We start from the raw sequence: 21,522 nt of genomic DNA on the forward strand, positions 1-21,522 counted from the left end.
TGCTGGATGAACCGGCAATTCCTCTCATAAGTCACATCCAGGTATTTAATCTTTTCGACCTCTGTTATTTGTTGGTTTCCAATTTGGATGGCTGGACGGTCTAAAATCCTCTTCCCTGTGAACATAATATATTTACATTTCTCTATTGCCAGCTGGAGTTCCCTCTCTTTCAACCAATTATCTATCGTCCGTAACGTGTTGTTAGCACTCTCTTATACATCGACAGTTGTTTTACCCTTGATGAGTATCGCCAGGTCATCGGCATAGGCAATTACTTGTACCCCATCCTGATAGTCTAGTCTTAATATCCCATCGAAGGCCAGTATCCAGTGTAAGGGTCCCAGAAATGGTCGACCTGTAACAGAAATGGTCAACCTGAAACAGTACAAGTCTACTCTTCATTTACAATCATGCATATCATCCTCTGAAGTAATAACTTACGTTGGTTTCAAAGACTAAAACAGAAAAAGAGAGAGAATATGTGTGAAAAAAATAGAAAATCTCCCATTCATGAAACTGGAAATTTAATCTTGTTCAGATACAAAAAAAAATTTGCCTTGTAAAAATGCATATGTAATAGGAGATGTGCATGGTGGTGAGGTTATGAATCAGTCAAGTCAGGTTATGAATTTAGTGCATCATCTTAAACAAGATCATTCTGGATGATCACCTCTTATGCCTGGAGAACTGGAGCAAAAAATTCTACGACTGTTATTGTAAGTATAAATTACTGTATGTATATTCACTTTCTATGAATTATACAGCTCATTTCTATAGATTTCTAGGTATCCTGTGCAAAATTGTTTATAAAACTTCTTGAGTATAAAAAATAAATTCTTAACTACTGTTTGAAGAAGATACTAAAAACAAATGGTAGCCTTGCTGGTTCTCAATTAATAAAAGTGAGGAAGTAATGAACCAAACTTTTACTACTGGTAGTGAAAAATATGGATATGTTATACGATTACTGAAAGTAAATACGAAAGAGACTCAACTAGATTGTTCACAAATTCAAAGTTATTGTAAGTGTTTTCTGGAATAAAAAGGTCTCTTGTTCAGTGATTTTCATTACAGTGAAACAACAAAAAATTTGGAGGCTTACTGTCATTATTTAATTAGTTCTTATGTTCAGTATAAAACATTATTTTAATTTTTTGTCATCTCATTTGCATTCCAAAAGCAGATTCAAAAATGTAGCAGGGAAGTATTCCTAGCTGTGTTCTGGCCCAAACTGATTTAATTTGGCCTCGGAACTAAATTCTTTCTTCCAAAAAGAATTTTTGACATGATGAATAATTTTATAAAAACTATCTTTGAGTTAAGCTGTAGATTTTATTTCTTTAATGGTGAAATAAAAAATTTAAATTGTGATTTTTATTTTTAATTAAATGTTGGTCGTTTGAATTGTATTACGAGTGTTAAAAAAATTTTAAGTTTTATGTACAGAATAATTTAATAGATTTGTTACACATTTTCATAACTTTTTTTAAGATTATCAAAAATAAATAATATTCAAGACATTGCATGTAATTGAACTTTATATTAAAAATCTCAGTGTAAAAAGCATAAAAAGTTAATTAGAAAGTTTTAAATATGTAATTTCAAGCCTAGACTTGGGAATAAATTTGTTCGTACAGCATGTGTCAGGAGGATTTTTTTCTCACTTTTTTTGGGAGAGGATTAGTAGAGTGTCTGGTTGTACCTATTATGGACTTCACCGATTAGTTTTATTGTGCAAATATTGGTCAGTATTAGAGTCCCTGAGTTGGTCCATAGGCAGCTCCCCTTTGCAATCACCTCAAAACTAAAGTTCATGGTTCTATCATAATTTTTCTGATTCTCAGCATGGAAGATCTAACAACTGTTATACCCATAGTATCAATATTGGGGAAGAATAAGGAAAGGGTAGACGGTGAGAAAATATGCCTATAAGGTACTTTACTGTTTTACCAAAAACTTACTGCTCTATTTGATAAACTTCTCTAAAGACTTTTCCATTTTGTGTTTCTCAAAGTACATATAATTACAATTGTATAATTCTACAATTGTATGTTTCTATTTACCTCACTATTGTTATAAGTCTTCCTTAATTTGAGTTGACAAAGGGAGGAATAGACTAAAAAAGTATGTCAAATGATCGAGAATCATAAGTTTGTTTATTTTTCTGAATCTTGATGTAACAAAGCAGTTGCTTGTTATTGTTTGAGTTACACAAATACAATTACCAGCTGTATTTTATTGCTTCTATTCATTTTTATACTGTGCATAAATTTTGGGAATTATTTTTTGTACAGATCTCATGTTTTTATTTTAAAATATTTACTACGATTCTGTTTCATGTTATTTAATTTTAACATGATCACAGTTTTTACAGCTCAAAAATGTTTATTTGACTAAAAACTCAGAAGAAGCTGTAATTTAGTTTTATTAACATGCCCTATGTTTAATATTTAATTTTTACAATTAACAACTTCTTTTTTTTAGGGTTTTGAAATATGGAATGATTGGGGTGATCCATTTAAGTTATATCCACATCTTCCTTTTGATCCAGTTTTACCATCTGATGCAAAGTTTTTATCTATAAAAATATTTTATTTTATTTTATTTAATATGTTTATTTAATTAAACTCTAGAAGGTTGGTAGCTACCTGAAAAGATGCATTTTTGGATTACTGATACATTGTCTTGTTTATCATTACTAGAAAACAATCTATAATATTTCTTTGTTTTTTTTATATAAGTATTTTTTTAGAACTAATAGAGATTAAGTTTTTTTAGGGTCTAGTGTGGGATTCAGACCTATCAGAGGTAGTGCTGGTGGTGCCGGAAAGGAATTTTGTGAAAGTCTAGGCGGTAATCATCCAAGAGTACAGTTTACAATTGTAATGCTCACTTATCAACGAGAACAGGTGATTTTTTTTTCATTTTTATATTATTTAAATGACTATAAAATAGAAAAAGTTATTTCTGTTAATGAACTGTACATAGAAGTGTAGTATTTCAGTAAAATAATTTGGTAAAGGCATAAATAGAATTGATCATCAATAAATAGAAATTTTGGTGTCAGGCAGTTAAATATTCATGTCTAATTCATCAGCATTCTCTTCTTTTGAGAATATGAGTTTCTGGTTCGTTTGTAAAGAAACTTTTTATCTAGTTTGTATAACTTTGAGCAGGACAGACAGTACATGCATTCATTATACTATATCTAATTGGCTGCAAGATTTCCTCATTCTGGAATTCATAGTTATTTGAGAGAAATATTTCTCCGCTGTATCATCTTTTCAATATTCTATGCCTTCTCAGTGTTTAGATCTGTCTGTAAATTGTTCTTTTTAAGTAAATAGCTTAAAATGTTTAAAAAACCTTTTTTTTATGACTACAATGAAGTTATAGGTATTAATAAATTCATTAACATGGTTGCAAGGATTGCCATATTTAAATAAGGTGGTTGTTGTTTGGAATTCACCTAGACCGCCATTACTTGATTTACATTGGCCAGATATCGGGGTTCCAGTTCATGTAAGTTATCAATATTTATAAGTAAAGCTTTTGAAAATTTTTATTGTTTAGTAAAAATATTATTATCATATTGATTAATCATGTAATCTGTTCTTGTTAATAAGATCTATTGAAAACGCACAGTATTTTGATACATTATTTGAATTATGTTATTTTTAATTATTTTTATTACACAATTAATAAAAACCAGGTTGTGACTTTTATAAAGCGTATTAAAAAAACAAAATATAACATATTTAGGTAAAAATAGTATGGATTTCATAATATTCTGGCCAATTTATACATTGTTAATTAGTGTAATCTTATTTATTGCAGTCAAAAATCTAAAAATTTTCAAATTTTATTTCTGTATAATTCTTTAATTTTTGTTCCCTGTAATTTTATGTTTTGCATTATAAATAAAGTAGTATCGGATGAATTTTTAATAGACATGGAAAATGATTTCAGTAAGTCGTTAACTTTTTTTATTTCTTAATTGTTGATGTGATTTGATTAAATAATGATTTTGTTTGCTTCCGAGTTCAAATAATACCGTTTACTTAGAGGCATCTTAATTTTCTGTTGAAAGTTGATTAGAAGTTAAGTCTAGAGTAAAAATTGGTTTATTAACCAATTTATTTTATTGGTATAAATATTTCATGAATGTTATGATTTAATAATTTGATTTACTTAGTTAAAGCAGCCACTAACAGTTTGAATAATAGATTTGTGCCATATGATGCTATCGAAACTGAAGCTGTTTTGTCTGTGGATGATGATGCACATCTCAGACATGATGAAATTATGTTTGGATTCTGGTAATTTATGTTATTTTGTTACATAACCCTCATTATCTAGTAATTACTAATTGATGTACAGTAAAGGTTTAAAAAGTAAACCTGCTTTATATTTAAAAATAAAAAGCTGACAAAGAGCTGCATAGGTTTTTCCCTTGCTTTGCTTTTGATAGATTTTTATTTCAGATACACCATATGTTTTTAAATTTTAATGACTTAATTAAGTAATTAGAGTACAATTGCAAAAAAGATAAAAATATTCATAAAAAAATCTTGTTCTGATTTGACCCCCTTGATCAAAATACCTTACAGATTTTGCAGTATTTAAGTTCAATTGAGAAAGAAATAAAATTCTTAGTAAGATATTTTGGGTCCCAATTGACCTATGACCAAATGAAAATGACCTTGAACTTGAAAAACAAATGAAGTATCAGCAATTAACAAAAAATCCAAAAAAATGAATAACCTGTTTTATGATTTCCGTATAAGGAAAGGTTTTAAGTAAAATTTTTCACTATAATATAAAACCTGTTTAATGATATTTGAAGAAAAATAATAAAATGTGAAATTGGGTGCCACCTAACCCACTTGTTGATAGGAATGCTGAAAGAAAATTATGCAGTCCAAAAATTTGATGCCTGTTTTCATGCATAATTTTTGCAATCCACTTAAACAATTTCAGCCGTACCTCAAGTGTTATAAAACGATTTGAAAAGATGAGGTGTCATTTTGTTCACAGTAAAAGACTTAACATTTTATCTAATAAAACGTAATTTGAAAAAGTAATTTTTATGGAATTAGTAATGATTAGAAAAAATTTAATGGCCATCAGAATTGTCATTGAACATTGAAAATGGAACATATTGAAATTTCCAAAGGTAAAATGCTCAGATTTATTTATTTTGTAGGTGTTGGTTGGCTACATGCAACCAAATTTCATTAAAATATCCCAATCCATTCATAAAGCACATATTTTTTACTGGAAAAAACCAAGAATGATGGACAGAGAAAAATGAAACAAGATAGGGCATTTTCCATGTGAATTTTTTTGTTTATTTTGATGTTTTAAATCAGTCCATTTAGTTTGGGCAACACCTCCCAAGACATTCTGTATAACTATTGCTGTAGGTGGAAATAAATATTGCTACCATGATGCCCCCTTGTCCAGTTGTGTTGAAAAGTAGGCCAAAGATGAAATACATATAGTCAAATAATTGTTCCAAATTTCAACTTTTTTGGTCAGCAGTTTTCAAGATATAGGATAGAAATTCTTTAGAAATAATGTTGGGTATCCCCACCCTAAAATCCAATTGACTAAAAAGTTTGGAATTTTAACTAACATAATAAGTACTTTCATCATACTAAAGCTTTATTTTTTATGACCGCTATACAAAAGTAAAAAAATACAAAATTATAAAAATTAACCGTTCGCCTTTTTTAATTTTATCCAAAATTGTATATTATTATCCTGACCTCCATAAGAAAAGACACCTGCTTTGTGATAATCCCAGTCACCACTCAACCCCTTCCGTTCCTAGCCCTGATAGTCCTTACCAGAGGTCGTCTTTTAGACCCTCTAAACCTGATAACACATCATAGTCATCAGTTTGGCATGTCAGGATGACACTGATACAAATGCCTCGGCAGCTATTTCCATCAGTATATTTACACAACTTATTGCCTTTGTATGGGTTCTTCCAACCACAGCCTCCTACTATAATATGTAACCGTCAACTATCAACCTATTCGCAGAAGCGCGATAGGTTGAGTTAGAGGAAGGTGCCCTGCACCTTCCTCTAACCTTTGTCCTACAATTCAATTTACTCGAAGTAAATTGACTACTCAAAAAAAAAAAAAAAGAAACTAATCACAAATTTATAATGCTACTAATGAAAATATTCCCTATCTCTCTCTATTGTGGTTCACTTTCAGGAGCGAAGTCAATCCTACAACATAGCTCCATCACCAAGTTCTCCACGCATCCATTCTCATTCTAACTGAATATCTCGGCTAACTGTGGTTCGATACTAAAATAAATACTTGTTTCGATACTTGGTGAAGTAAGCACTCAGGTGAGCCGTTAGCTACCCGTATTGCTATTCTATATTCATAACAGCATCAGACCTCAGCCATCCTCCGCAGGGCTTAGAATCTCAAGAGCCAGTAACTACGTTCCATTCCCTTTTGGTTTTCTAAATAACATGCAGATTTACACCAACATTGATCTTTGCAAGCTCTAACTACTTTGGTACGTTCAGCTTCATACCTGGGGTATACATATAAGACATGATGCACATCATCAATGGCCCCACATTCTGGACCACAAACCTGAATTAATCAAACCAAATCTGGCCAACCTGTCTCAAAAAGTACCATGTACAGAAAGAAAATATGTAATATGCTGATTGGGGGAAATCTACCTAACAACCTATGTACTTCTAAGGAAAAATACCATGCCTGTAATTGTCATCGGACGATTTAGTTCATATGACCTACCGTAAATGGAAGGTCATCTAATTCTTTTCTGCGCCCAGAGGTATGTTGGCCTACTGTCTTGGCATCTTAGTGTAGGATGCCTCATATATAGCAGTTTTTTGAGCCATTTTCAAAGAATTTATATTGAGTCAGTCCAGAGATATTAATCAAAATACAGAACAACATATAAGTATATGCATATCTGGAACTTCTTATGGTTTTATTCTTTGTTTTTGTTGACTCGCGGTCATGAAACATTGACATTTACAAAACATACGATTGAAATTTTGGATCAATTTATTTACTTTCAGTTTATAGGTGTAGGTGGTTTACATAAGAAAATAAAAACAATGATGAAATCATAAACGTTTTTATTCCACAAAAAGTTGGCATTTTTGCTTTGGCATATATATTATTTATAACTAATAGAAGGAAGTTAAATAAAATATTACCAAAAGGTATACATTCTTTGTTGATTCCTTCACAAGGCAGGAAGCTGTATTCATTTATAATTTAATTATTCCACAACAACTGGAATAGAATCTTTGAAAATAATAGGATAATAGTGAGAATTAAAAACTATTAGTTGAAACTATGTTTAATGGTTTGGGGTCCATATAGATCTCCAAATCTAAACAATTCTTATGGGTGTATTACCTATTTAGAAAAAATTTAGTTCACCCACAAACTATTTTTCTTTTTTTATAAGAACTGATGTGATTTTAAACAACATTTTAAGAGTATAATAAAATGATGATTCAGATTTGGTTGTTTTCTGATGAGTTAAATTACTCTGATGAGTTTTGAACAGTGATCTTTGCTGTTTTAAAAAAACAAGTTATTTAGAGTAATGTATAATATTGGTTCATTTTAAATGAGAGATTGATTAGATAATGAGTAATATTAAAATAAAGATAAATAATATATCAAAGAAAGGAGGATAAAATAAGATGATTTTAAGACTTATTTCAAACCAAAGCAGAATTTCTGCGTTAATTATATTTTCATATATGTTGTAATTGTTTATCCACATTTCATCGCCTGTTGTGTTTTTTAAGGTTTTACCCTCATTTGACCTATATAACAGCTTCTATCTGATAATGATGGGTTTTTCTTTCTGTACTTTAATCATTGTTTAAATTATATTAAAACACAACGCATGTTCTGTTTTTTCTTTTACAAATTCACTTTTTTCACAATTTAACACTTTTTACAACTACTTTTTTATTACAATCATCATAAATTGATGTTAATGGCCATCAAGTTTATTCATTGTCCTTGATGATAATAAATTTGTGTTCATATGTCCTTGTAACAGTTTTGAAAGTTAATGTAGAAAGTTTTTCCCCAATGAAAAACAAAAAATGGCATAATGTAAATGGTTTTTTTAATACTCTTAATTTTTGACGTTTTTCATCAAGAAAATCGTCACAGAAATACAAAAAATCATCTTATTAAGCCATTATAGAATATTAAGTAAAATCAGTAGTTTAATTCAGGTCATGAGAGAAGTTTTTAATAACTCTTTTATTAGTGCCATAAAACATATTAACTTTTTGTTGTATTGAGGTACTTTTTCTTATTCTAATGTTTGTTTAAACAGTACACAACATAATGATGCAAAAATAAGAAAAACAGTTTTATATACTTATTTAAGAAGTTAAAGATGTAGTATGATTTGTCGATAAAAATATAATTACAATTTTTGTTATGATTTGAAATTAATATTACTCATAGTATTTTATCTTCAAATTAAAAACTCGGTCCAGTAATTTTTCTTTCGTTGTAAAAGATTGTTTTGGGAGATTTGGATCACATTGGATTGTATTTTAATCATAGTACTGTAAACATTTTTCTTTATTTTTGTTTGTTTTTTTATTTTATTCTAATAGATTTTAAATAATTACGGATTTTATTTGATTAAATAGCGTATGGAGAGAACAGAGAGATAGAGTTGTTGGATTTCCAGGCAGATTCCATGCTTTGGATTTGAATCATTGTGGTTGGTTGTGCAATTCTAACTATTCTTGTGAATTGTCTTTGGTACTTACAGGTGAAAGTACCTTAAACTTCACTGCTTTCAGAGACTGGGGCAAATAGAGTAAAACAAACTAATGAACCCTCTTTCTGTTGTAAAACATTAATAATCCACATTAATTCACATAATTTCAAAATGGGAGGCCTTAGAAGATTGGATTTTAATTCCTCAGCCGTAAGGTTTATTAAACATTTTTTAAAAAATTTTAAGCGATTTACTTAAAAAGAACAATTTACAGACCTAAACACTGAGAAGGCATAGAATATTAAAAAGATTATATAGCGGAGAAATATTTCTCTCAAATAACTATGAATTCCAGAATGAGGAAATCTTTCAGCCAATTAGATATAGTATAATGAATACATGTACTGTCTGTCCTGCTCAAAGTTATACAAAGTAGATAAAAATTTCTTTACAAACGAACCAGAAACTCATATTCTCAAAAGAAGAGAATGCTGATGAATTAGACATGAATATTTAACTGCCTGACACCAAAAATTCTGTTTATTGATGATCAATTCTATTTATGCCTTTACCAAATTATTTTACTGAAATACTGCACTTCTATGTACAGTTCATTAACAGAAATAACTTTTTCTATTTTATAGTCATTTAAATAATATAAAATGAAAAAAAAATCACCTGTTCTCGTTGATAAGTGAGCATTACAATTGTAAACTGTTCTCTTGGATGATTACCGCCAAGACTTTCACAAAATTCCTTTCCGGCACCACCAGCACCACCTCCGATAGGTCTGAATCCTCCTGACACATGCTGTACGAACAAATTTATTCTCAAGTCTAGGCTTGAAATTACATATTTAAAACTTTCTAATTAATTTTTAATGCTTTTTACACTGAGATTTTTTCATATAAAGTTCAATTATATGCAATGTCTTGAATATTATTTATTTTTAATAATCTTAAAAAAAGTTATGAAAATGTGTAACAAATCTATTAAATTATTCTGTACATAAAACTTAAATTTTTTTTTTTTTAACACTCGTAATACAATTCAAACCACCAACATTTAATTAAAACAAAAAATCACAATTTAAATTTTTTATTTCACCATTAAAGAAATAAAATCTACAGCTTAACTCAAAGATAGTTTTTATAAAATTATTCATCATGTCAAAAATTCTTTTTGGAAGAAAGAATTTAGTTCCGAGGCCAAATTGAAATCAGTTTGGGCCAGAACACAGCTAGGAATACTTCCCTGCTACATTTTTGAATCTGCTTTTGGAATGCAAATGAGATGACAAAAGATTAAAATAATGTTTTATACTGAACATAAGAACTAATTAAATAATGACAGTAAGCCTCCAAATTTTTTGTTGTTTCACTGTAATGAAAATCACTGAACAAGAGACCTTTTTATTCCAGAAAACACTTACAATAACTTTTAATTTGTGAACAATCTAGTTGAGTCTCTTTCGTAGTTACTTTCAGTAATCGTATAACATATCCATATTTTTCACTACCAGTAGTAAAAGTTTGGTTCATTACTTCCTCACTTTTATTAATTGAGAACCAGCAAGGCTACCATTTGTTTTTAGTATCTTCTTCAAACAGTAGTTAAGAATTTATTTTTTATACTCAAGAAGTTTTATAAACAATTTTGCACAGGATACCTAGAAATCTATAGAAATGAGCTGTATAATTCATAGACAGTGAATATACATACAGTAATTTATACTTACAATAACAGTCGTAGAATTTTTTGCTCCAGTTCTCCAGGCATAAGAGGTGATCATCCAGAATGATCTTGTTTAAGATGATGCACTAAATTCATAACCTGACTTGACTGATTCATAACCTCACCACCATGCACATCTCCTATTACATATGCATTTTTACAAGGCAAATTTTTTTTTGTATCTGAACAAGATTAAATTTCCAGTTTCATGTTTTAGTCTTTTTCTGTTTTAATCTTTGGAATCACCGTAAGTTATTACTTCAGAGGATGATATGTATGATTGTAAATGAAGAGTAGACTTGTACTGTTTCAGGTCGACCATTTCTGATATATGTGTTCCACCAAAGAACATTGGTATACACAATCTAGTATTCAATACTTATAAAAGTAACTGCCTTTACTAGGATTTGAACCTTAGAACTCTCAACTTTGAAATCACCTGATTTGCGATGACAAATTCACCACCAGACCAAGACACATATTAAATGCGACTACATGTACAAACATTACATCACAAACGTTTACTTTCTGCTATATTTGTACATATATTTCTTTCAATAATCAAACTTAATTCTTGATTTGCATTGAAATTGATTGTATTTGCATAAAATTTATTTGTTATTTTTTTGTTATATTGTGAATAATTTTTACATCACAATACTTATAAATTAAAAAAAAAAAAAACCATTTAGGAATACAGAATATATTACCTGAGTGAGGAAAACAGAATAATTTCTTTTATATGTTGGAGATGCATATGGTGGTTCTAATGGACCAAGACTTTCTTCTGGTTCAACAGCTGCATCTGGTTTTACAGGCTAAAACAAAAAATAAAACAACAAGTTTTAATTGGACTTCAATGATTCTCTTTTATTGCCTGCTTTAATAAAATAATAAAAATAAATAAACTAAAGATATTAAGAGTAGTGCATGATAAAGTTCTTTTGGGAGAAGCTAAAAATGAGTTAAAAGAAATACCGACTAGAAGAAGTACCTTGGACACAAATAAGAATAAAACAGATATTATAAATCAGGAGAACAAACTGTACCAAAAAACTATCAAATTTTATTATGAAATAGAATGGTTGAGGATAGACAAAGTAAAATAGAAATCAAAAACAACCTGCCATAAGCCAACAAAGCTTTTATGCAGAAAAAAATCTGCAGACATCACAACACAAGATTTACAAATTACAGATATACTTTAAAATATTCATGCGGGAAAGAGTGCTTTAAAGTAAACTTGGGCACAGGATAAGCAAAAAGAAAACGCATAAAGCTATTTGAATAAAGGTTGATAAAATTTCAAAGTAAAAGAATTTAAAACAAATAGTAGAGGAGAGATTTATAGCAAACTCCCATAGAGATGAACTAGGTTGATGGGTAAAATATTAAGATTCCGATTTCTTTCACTGGTAATAGATTTGATGAGTTGTAGGCTACTTGATAAGGGACACAAGCCACGTTTGAATATTATACAACAATGCTCAAGAATAACTGAAACCCAATGTCAGGTTTACTAGGAAAAATAGCGATTTCCTACCATCCTTTTCACCAATGCTGATAACATAATATGTTATCATTGAAATGCAGGTAGTATGTATCCCTGTGAGTGAATGCGCACTGCATTGTGTAACTGCTCTAAAAAAAAGGAACTTGGCTTGGTCTTAGCATTTCTAGTAGGTGCCTCAGTATTTACTTATGTCATGACATACAAAAGGTTTGGGACTATTGGTGTAAAACAAAAAATTAACAAGTCCTTCACTGTTATGAAACAATTCATTTTATATTGAGTATGTATTTATTATGTTGATATATTTATATTTAGTAAAAATAAATGTTACCCTGAAATGTTGATTTTATAACATAGGAGATTTTATTTTCTGAACCAAGTAAAGGATTTTTTTTAAATAGGTGCTACATTATATTATAGGAATTATTTATATTTACACAAGTTATGATGAAATAAACAACACAAATTTATTATTTACAAGGTAGGAGTTTAAAAACAATCAGATTAATGACAAAAATATTTCTGGTTTTTTTTGTTTAGCCATCTAAGAAACTATCCATTAATACATAAACACAAACAGAAAAAGGGTTTGAAAGATCTTACTTTATCTTAATGACATTCTTACGCTAGATCCCTAGTAGACTTGTATTTTTTTAAGGTAAAAATAAAACCACTGTTAAATAACTTTATGGAAAAATTTCCTATAAAAATGCTAGACTGTTCAAATAGCTACACATTCATTTGAATATTAATTTGATTTTTATCTACAGAAAGTAGATAATAAATTCAATTTCCACCAGGTGTATACACATTAAGGTCTATTACACTTAGCCCAGCATTTCAAAAGAGCACTTAAGCCAGTTCAGTACAACAGTTTATCCAACTCCTTAAAATAGCCATCTGCAGTAGCAATAACTTCATTATTGGTCAAAGATTTCTTCCCTTCAAGCCATTTTTTTAAGTTAAGAAGCAAGTGATAGTCATTGGTAGCCAGCCAGATCAGGTGAATATAAAGAGTGTTGTAGCAATTTGTGATTTTTGCCATTGCAATGACTAAAGTGTTACCTGTTGAGAATTTTTCATCTCAAACTGTATTTTTACATGCCTAATAAATTTCAATATGTTCACCATTAGTCGCTCGGCAAATGTTCAATCGATACTCAGTTTCTGCACAATACAATTAATTCTTCATTAATCCTTTCCTTTAGTGATCTAGGTCGTTATTTTTTGCAAATAACAATGTTTTTTTTACATACCCCCTCAAGAAAAGCTGCAGGGTGCAGGTCTGGACTCCTTGGAGGCCAGGTTATAGGTCCTTGCTGGCCTATCCATCAGTGTCCAAATTTTCCATTCAAAGCCTGGCTGATGAATGCATTAAAATGCAAATGCGCCATCTTGTTGGAAATGAATTCATTGTATGTTTTTGAGTTTATCCAGTTGAGGAAGGCAATAATTGTTTAATATATCAAAATAAACATTTCCATTAATAGCTTTTTCAGTGAAGGAAAAAGGCCTGATTAGACGATTTTTCATCGCACCACACCAAACATTAGGCGTGTCGCGTCGTTTCTCAAAAATTGGATTGGTTTTCAGATCCCCTTATTTGTTAATTGTGTCTGTTAATACATACATTAATATGGAATGTAACTTCATCCGTAAAACTTAGATTGTCTGAAAATGATTCATCTTCATTAATTGTGTGGAAAATTTCAATAATGAAATTGAAATGTTTTTCTCCATCATCAGGTTTCAATTCCTGCAGTAGCTGGATTTTATATGCGTGTAATTTCAATCTTTTGTGTAAAACTTTATAATTTGTTGTTTTTGAAATATCTAACTTGAGGCTTCGACAAGAGATGGATTTGTTAGGACTTCTGATTGCAGTTTGTCTAATTCGTTCAACAATTTCATCTGATACTCACAATCTGCCGGTTGATTTTTCCTTGAGATCAGATCCAGTTTCTTTGAACTGTTTGAACCAACATCGTATCTTATTTTCATGCGGTGGCTCGTTTCCATATTCATGTCAAAATGCACATTAAACAAAAATTACAGATTTTAATTCAGCCTGCCACAAAGCACACTTTGCTTGCTTGAACAGTGAACACAGTAACCAACTAAACACACCTCAGCAACAATACAAAAATCGGTGTGGTGGTTTGAAATACTGCTTCACAAACATTTGGGTTGGAGGCTATCAGGGCTACCAACATAACTTCTAAAAATTTCTCTACTGCCTTAACCTGATTACAGGAACCCCACCATTCTTTTATGAAGACTCCGTAGGTCCAAGTCCATTTTTTCACACAGAAACCTCTTTCTGAATGCGAAGTTTCTATTTATATTCTTAATTTTATCCCCTTTTTATTTATCCATTCCTTTGTCGCTATTCTCTAACGACTTAATTCTTGTTCTCTAGTGAAATTAATTTTTGTTAATCCATTGTTTTCAGGAATTTGATCATCCTCACATCTTATTGCCAAATAAAAATGGATATTTCTACAGATTAGTTGAAGAAACAAATATGTTTGATTAACTTGAAGAAATTGCAAGAACAGTAAGTACTGTTACGAATTAATAAAATTATATTTTTCAGTAATTTGATCTTGTGGTAAATAAAATTAATAAAGTATTCAAAATGCCCCTTTGCAGTGAGTGAGTGAGCTTCTACACCTGGATTTAATATTCATTGGCCTTTGTACATAGTTGAATTAATTTTATTATTAATCATGGCCTGTTGGTATTTATATAAATTAATTATATAATAATTTAAATTTACCAACCATTTTTAATATCCGAAAGTGCTGAGACGTAATAATAAAAATAGTTGGTAAGTGGAAATTATTATATAATTAATAGTTTATGCAGGCATAACAAATAATTAAACTATTTTTTTTCTGCTAATGGTTCGATTACATATAGTTAACAAACAACGCTAAGAGGTTGCCATATCAACAGTATTGATTTAAGTATTGAATGGAAACTTTTTCTCAGAAAAGGCTTAGATTCATCTACGTGGGGAGTACAAAATAAAATAACTCTCATTTAGAAATACAGCAAACCTGTACCAGTCTTGAGCAACAAGAAAGTGATGTTTGTATAGCAGTTTCAAGACATAATTTTGGGTACCATATTCTTGGAAACAGCATAAGTATAATTTGCTGTTCAAAAATTCTATGTTTATTCCATCAAGAAATTTAAAATCAGTAAAATATTGAATGATTATTTTCAACAACACTTACTATTGCGCACTTACTTAAAGAAATTTTTAATGATCATATATAATTTCAAGGGCCTCCATGATTTTTTTATCATCTCTTGATTTTAAAAGAGCTGTGTGTACAGATTGACTGAAGATTGCCAAAGGATTTCAAGTCATCTCAACTTACATTGTGCCTGGTATTCAGAAGATATGTTCAGTTACAAAGGCGAGTGAATTTATATAGTAGTAACATTGTTTCTGTATATATTTCTATGTAATTTGTTAATTCACAGCAGAGGGACTTTTGAATATCGTATATAATAAATTTTTATTGGAATAAAACTGCTTAAGAGACAGATGATGTGTTAACTAGTTTTCATACTTCTGTAGATATATTTTGGTAAGGAGTGGTATACAAGAGAAAGTCAAGAATTTAAGGTTCCCAGTTAATTTACTGCATTTCATTTTCACTGAAATATTTACGTGTTAAAAAAATCATAATTGAATATGAATTTCTCAAAATTATCATAGTTTACAAATCATTAAGGAAAGTTGTGTTAAAACTGTTTTAATCAAGTATATCATTTACCTTATCTTGAATATTTATTTTAAACACATAATCTGTAACAAGATATATATATATATATATATATATATATATATATATCTTTAAAAACAATGTTTGTAAATAAAGTAATGAGACTGGTTCAGAAAAATGTTTTATTTACACTCCAATTATATATGGACTCTATCACCTTCGAAATAGTTCCCTTGGGAAGCCATGCAATGCTTCAAACAGTTTTCTAACTCTTCATAGCAGTGTTGGAACTCAGAAAAATATCCTTCAGATGGTCAGTTACATTTTTAAAAATGTTTTCTACTGTTCCAAAATGGTGTCCTTTGAGGAATTGTTTTTAAAGTCAGTAACAGGAAAAGTACAGGGAAAAGTCAGACTGAATAAAGTGGTTGAGAGACTACATGAATGGTTTTCTTTGCCAAAAACTCAATAATTGAGAGTGCGGTGTGACAAGGTGCATTGTCATGATGCAGCATCCAGTTGTCATTGATGGCTGGTTTCCAGCAGGCAACTCTTCTGCAACGTATCAAGAATTTCTCAGTAAACATATTGAATTATAGTTTTTCTTGTAGGCAAAAACTCCTTATGGACAGTGCCATTACTATCAAAGAAACAAATTAGCATGGTTTTGATTTTTGATTTGCTCATTTTTGCTTTTTTGGGATGTAGTGAGTTTGAAGTGTGTCACTCCTTGCTCTGGTTTTTCAGGACCAATTCATTTGTCAAAATTTGATGGACTGCAATGTGACTCAAATTCAAATGTTCTGCAATCTTTCTGGCAGTAAACTGCTAGTCGTACCGTATCAAGTCTCTATTCGCTCAACATTGTCGTCACTTTTTGACATTAACGGTCTTCCAGAATGTGGATCATCCGCAACTGATTTCCAGCCATCTGAAAATACTTTAAACCACCTAAAAACTTGGGCTCATGACAGAGCTTCATTTCCATATGCCCTTTTCAAGTTTCAAAATGTTTCAGTAGCCATTTCTCAGAGTTTAACACAAAGTTGGTTGCACAACGTTGCTCATAATTAGTATCACTCATTTTTGTACGCACAACAAAAACTCGTTTCACAAAAAGTTTGTTTACGTCTTACATGGCAACAATAGATTAAAAATATTAATACCTAATATAAATCAGCTGTCCATATAACCATATGTTTACTAGTAGCTTTTCAGTGTGCCACTTTGGCTGCCAAAAAACAAAAAAACTAGCCTCATTACTCTATTTACAGACCTTGAGTACTTTTTCCAAACATTATATATACCATTGTATCAAATAAATTAATTGAAATACAGTACTACATCTAGGTTGCAAAAAACCTTTTACGATAACCCTGTTCTACTTCTAGGTTGCAGCAATTTAAAAAAAATCATATCTTAGAAAGTACTAAAGATAATCAAACAATTTTTTTTTAAAAATTCACTAACTAAAAAGTTTTTTTATATACCTTAGAATATTTAATATGAGCTCTGTTGATCGCTCTACAAACATCCAGCCAATATTTTTACAGATGCCCAGGTCTGCTGGATCTGGGCATAACTGTGGCAGTAGCAGCGATGATCCATTGTGTTAAATGTTGTACATCCCTGGTTTTTTCACTGTAGACTATGTTTTTAACTTATCGCTTTAGAAGAAAATCTAGAGGTGTCAAATCTGGGCTTCTTGGAGACCAACGCACTGGATCAGCCCTATCAATCCAACAATTATGGAATCTTTCATTGAGAGTACATTGAATGCTTTGGCTAAAGTGTGGGAGCACACCGTCTTGTTGAAACATTTCAGCAACGTTACTTTCTTGTTCAGTTTGATCAGCTTGTGGGAAAAGATACTGTTTTTGTATATTTAAATAAATAAACATTCCGTGTAATAGTAGGCTCATGAAAAAAGAATGGTCCAGTCACATGATCAGATATGAAACCGCACCACACATTTATATTTGAGGAATCTCTGACATATTCAATAATTTCATTGGGTTGCTGAGATCCCCATACCCTACAATTATGCCGGTTGACACAACAACTGACATGGAAAGTTGCTTCATCCATAAACATAGTATATTTTAAAAATGTTTTGTCATCATCAATGTTATTAAGCATTTTACTTGCGAACACATTTATGATGATTCGTAAGTTTAATTTATGTGTAAGCTGAATTTTTTAATCCTGAAGGCTTAAACACTTGTGCAACACATTTTGATTAGCATTAGCTACCTGTGGAATTCCTAACTGTAAACTTCACCTAGAAACTGATGTTTTAGGGCTTCTTAAACAACTTTGGCGTGTATACTCAACTGCTTCATCACACGTTTTGGGCTGTTAAGGGAACTTTTTCACTTTCATGTTGCCAAATTCCTGTTCATATCACTGTCATGGCAATGATCCCCATTGCCATAAACATGCTGGAAAGTTTGTTGAACAGTTATAACTGATTTGTACTCCACTAACCACAAAATGCACTCTGCTTTCTGCTGAACTGTCACCATTACACTGACTGTCAGTAGCGCAAAGGCATTGTGCGTTCCACCATTATGCGCATCAGCTCAAGGTCAGAGCTGGTCACATTTAAAAAAGCTTGAGGTTATCCTGATTATTTTGCAGTTCCAGTTAATACTTTATCTGAATTACATAGGATGATGATTTTTTTCTTTTTTTATTGCTGTAACTTTTTTTGATGACCCCATATTTTAAATATAGAATATAACAATTAAAATGAAACTAAATTTATATAACAAAAATTGTAAATTTACAAATGAACTTTATATAAACCACAGTACTAATTACCTTGATGTAAATATTGAAATAATAAATAAATAAATTATAACAGAAGTTTATAGGAATCCAAGTTATGTACACATCTCAGAAAAATTCTAATATGCCTTGGATATAAGAAGTAGGATTCACAGAGCATACATATATATATATACTAATAATTTTTATTGTTAAGTATACCATGTTAATTTTTGTGCTTCAGTAGTTTTTTTGTTCTTGCTTGAATCGAGGTTTTTTCACAGGTTGTTTGTTATTATTTCATAAAGGTATTAAATTGGGTAACTATTTTGACTTATTACTATTATGTTTACTTCTTTTAGTTGTGTTGGTTTTGGGGCATAATTTTACATTTTTTGTATGGTATTTTGGGGCCAATTGTATTTTTAATGTTTTGAAGTTGCTATATCTGTGTTTTAGCTTCATTGATGTTTGCTAGCAGTGCCAAGTCGTTGGCGAAACCAAGGCAGTTTGTTTTGATTTTTCAGCCCATTTGTATTTTTGGGATTATTTTTTGAGCCATTTCCTCATTATCAATTCCAGAGCGCAGTTGAACAAGGTGAGTGAGAGTCCATCACCTTAGCGCAGTCCTGTTTTGATCTCAAATGGTTATAGGAATTTGCCTCTGAGTTTCACTTTTGACTTAGTGTTGACGTAGTATAATTTTTGGTAAAAAAACTATAAAACTTTTCACCGTTTGAAAGTACAAGTCTTGAAAAATAGGTTGCATTTGAAATGAACATGAAAAGTTTTTAAAGGCTAAAATAATTACAGTTGCTAAGAGTCTTTTTATAAACAAATTACAAGATCTCAGCAATGAATTAATCAATTTTCTTATGTAACCTTTAATTGAATTCAGACTTCCGACAGCTAACTTTTAAAACAATAAAAATCGTAAAAACAAATTATTTTTGTAATAAATATTGGCTTTGCAAAAATGGCCATTTTTAATTGTTTTTCAGCTTTTTTTGTAGTAACTAATTTACAAAATTCAGCTTTTAAGGGCTTAAATTAGAGGTACTGCAAATGCCCACAACTTATACTGTGAAGTTTTTCCCCTAGGAAGTTTACCTTGGCCTACAACATTGAAAAACCAATTTTAACCACCTTTGAACAGCCACACCATTTTGCCCAGTTAACAAAAATTTTGTCCAGTCACCTATAAACAAGTTATATTTACCCTAATCTACAACCGATGCAACAGGTGATCGTAAAGTCATGCAACCCAAATGACAACAAATTGTTTTTTAGAAAGCTACAAAGCTTTTTTATTAATTTACAGAATAATATTAAGATTTATGAAAGTATTACTTACAAGTTTATATTAAGTGCTGGATATGTCCAGCATGATTTTCAATGGGTGCATCAACGTATTTTCTTAGATTGTATGCATCCTTTTTCAGTGTAGCAGCAGCGGTATTTGATATATAGTCCACAATATTTTGTATTTTACTCATTTTTCAATTTTATTGAAAAATGAATTTAAACTAATTTTAAAAACCATAACTTGTATGTTTCACCACAAGAGCTATCCATCTTGAAATAATTGGAGATTTAACCACAGAGTCCCTCTTGGGTGCTTTAGGCAAGGTATTACATTTATATTCTGCAACGCCACAACTTCTGTTGGGACCAAAAATCAATTAAATTAATTTAGAAATTTTCTTATTAATTAGTGTAATCAAGAAGAAATTCCCGTTTGGTTATCGCAAGACATCACATGGTACTTCATACCACCATGCTCTCCGCATATTGGAGGCCTGTCGTATCAGTGAAATCATTAAAATACTATCTGAAAACAGTAGTTGGCAATAAAGTACTCACATTTGAGGAGATGTCTACAGTGTTAATATTAATAGAGGCTTGCCTGAATTCTAGACCATTGACTCAACTATCCAGTGATCCTCCTGATTTGTCCCCACTCAGTCCTGGCCATTCCGTTTTGGTGGCAAAATCACTACGCCGATAGAACCAGATCTGCGAGACATTCGTATAAACCAGCTTTCACGATGACAACTTGTGCAGCAGAACATTCAACATTTTTGGAAACGATTGTCCAGTGAATATCTCATTAGTCTGCAGTAGTGTGTAAAGTGGACCAAACCACATTCAAATCTCCAATCTGGTGATTTAGCCCTCATCAAGGAAGACAATTTACCACCTTTAAAATGGTGTATGGAAAGACTCCTCACCCTACATCCTGACTCAGATGGATTCGTAAGAGTTGCATCAGTTAAGACAGCTACCGGAATACTTAAAAGAGCTATCCAAAAGCTTTGTCCTCTTCCAAAAAAAAAAAATGACCTAAAATGTGATATTTGACTGTTTATCTGTATAATGTAATTTATTGTTAATGTTTAGTTTCAGTGTATTCACAGACAATTTTGCATTCTAAGTTTTGTGCAACAGACATTGTTTTATGTTCTAACAGACTTTGTGTTTGTTATTTTGAAATTGTTTACTTTAGTGGTATTTTCTCTTAGCAGTATGTTCTTTTGTGTGTGTGTGTGTGTGTGTGTGTGTGTGTGTGTGTGTGTGTGTATGTATGTGTGCTTGCATGTAAGTTATGGTTATTGTTGTTGGTGTAAAGACGTTGTATTGTGCAGGTCTTGTATGAACATTGTTGCAGTGTGTTTCATTCAGTAATGACCGATTAATAATCAAAATAAAATAATTTTGTGGTGTTACTAGTGGCTATTTTTATTTCTTGTGCAACCGCAACAATTACCAACATTATGTATATGTTATAACATAACATAGAAGAAAATTAAATAAATAGTAGAAAAATCAAACTGTATACAGTTTGTATTTTCTTAATATTAGAAAAAAAATCTTTGTTACAAATGTGTACTTATAAAGAAATATTATTAATTGTTTTTTTTTTCTATTTACTGTGTATGTTTTTACACAAGATTTTTTTTGTATAATTTTAAGAAACATAACAGGCTTATA

At 30.6% G+C, this 21,522-nt stretch overlaps 1 long non-coding RNA gene across 2 annotated transcripts in view; it reads left to right on the forward strand.

Moving 5' to 3' along the window:
• The first annotated feature begins 3,396 nt into the window (after nucleotides 1-3,396).
• The window catches only part of LOC142333301 (uncharacterized), a 42,182-nt gene continuing 24,056 nt past the window's right edge, over nucleotides 3,397-21,522 (forward strand). The window contains exons 1-3 of one of the 2 annotated variants that reach the window (XR_012758582.1): nucleotides 3,397-3,522; nucleotides 14,475-14,579; nucleotides 20,247-20,576. This is a non-coding gene — a long non-coding RNA (uncharacterized LOC142333301). Of the gene's footprint in view, nucleotides 3,523-14,474; nucleotides 14,580-20,246; nucleotides 20,577-21,522 lie in introns of those variants that run through there. The other variant, XR_012758583.1, reaches the window with a different exon arrangement.

Source organism: Lycorma delicatula, chromosome 12 (genome assembly GCF_047948215.1).
Source record: "Lycorma delicatula isolate Av1 chromosome 12, ASM4794821v1, whole genome shotgun sequence".
Taxonomy (NCBI): Eukaryota; Metazoa; Arthropoda; class Insecta; order Hemiptera; family Fulgoridae; genus Lycorma; species Lycorma delicatula.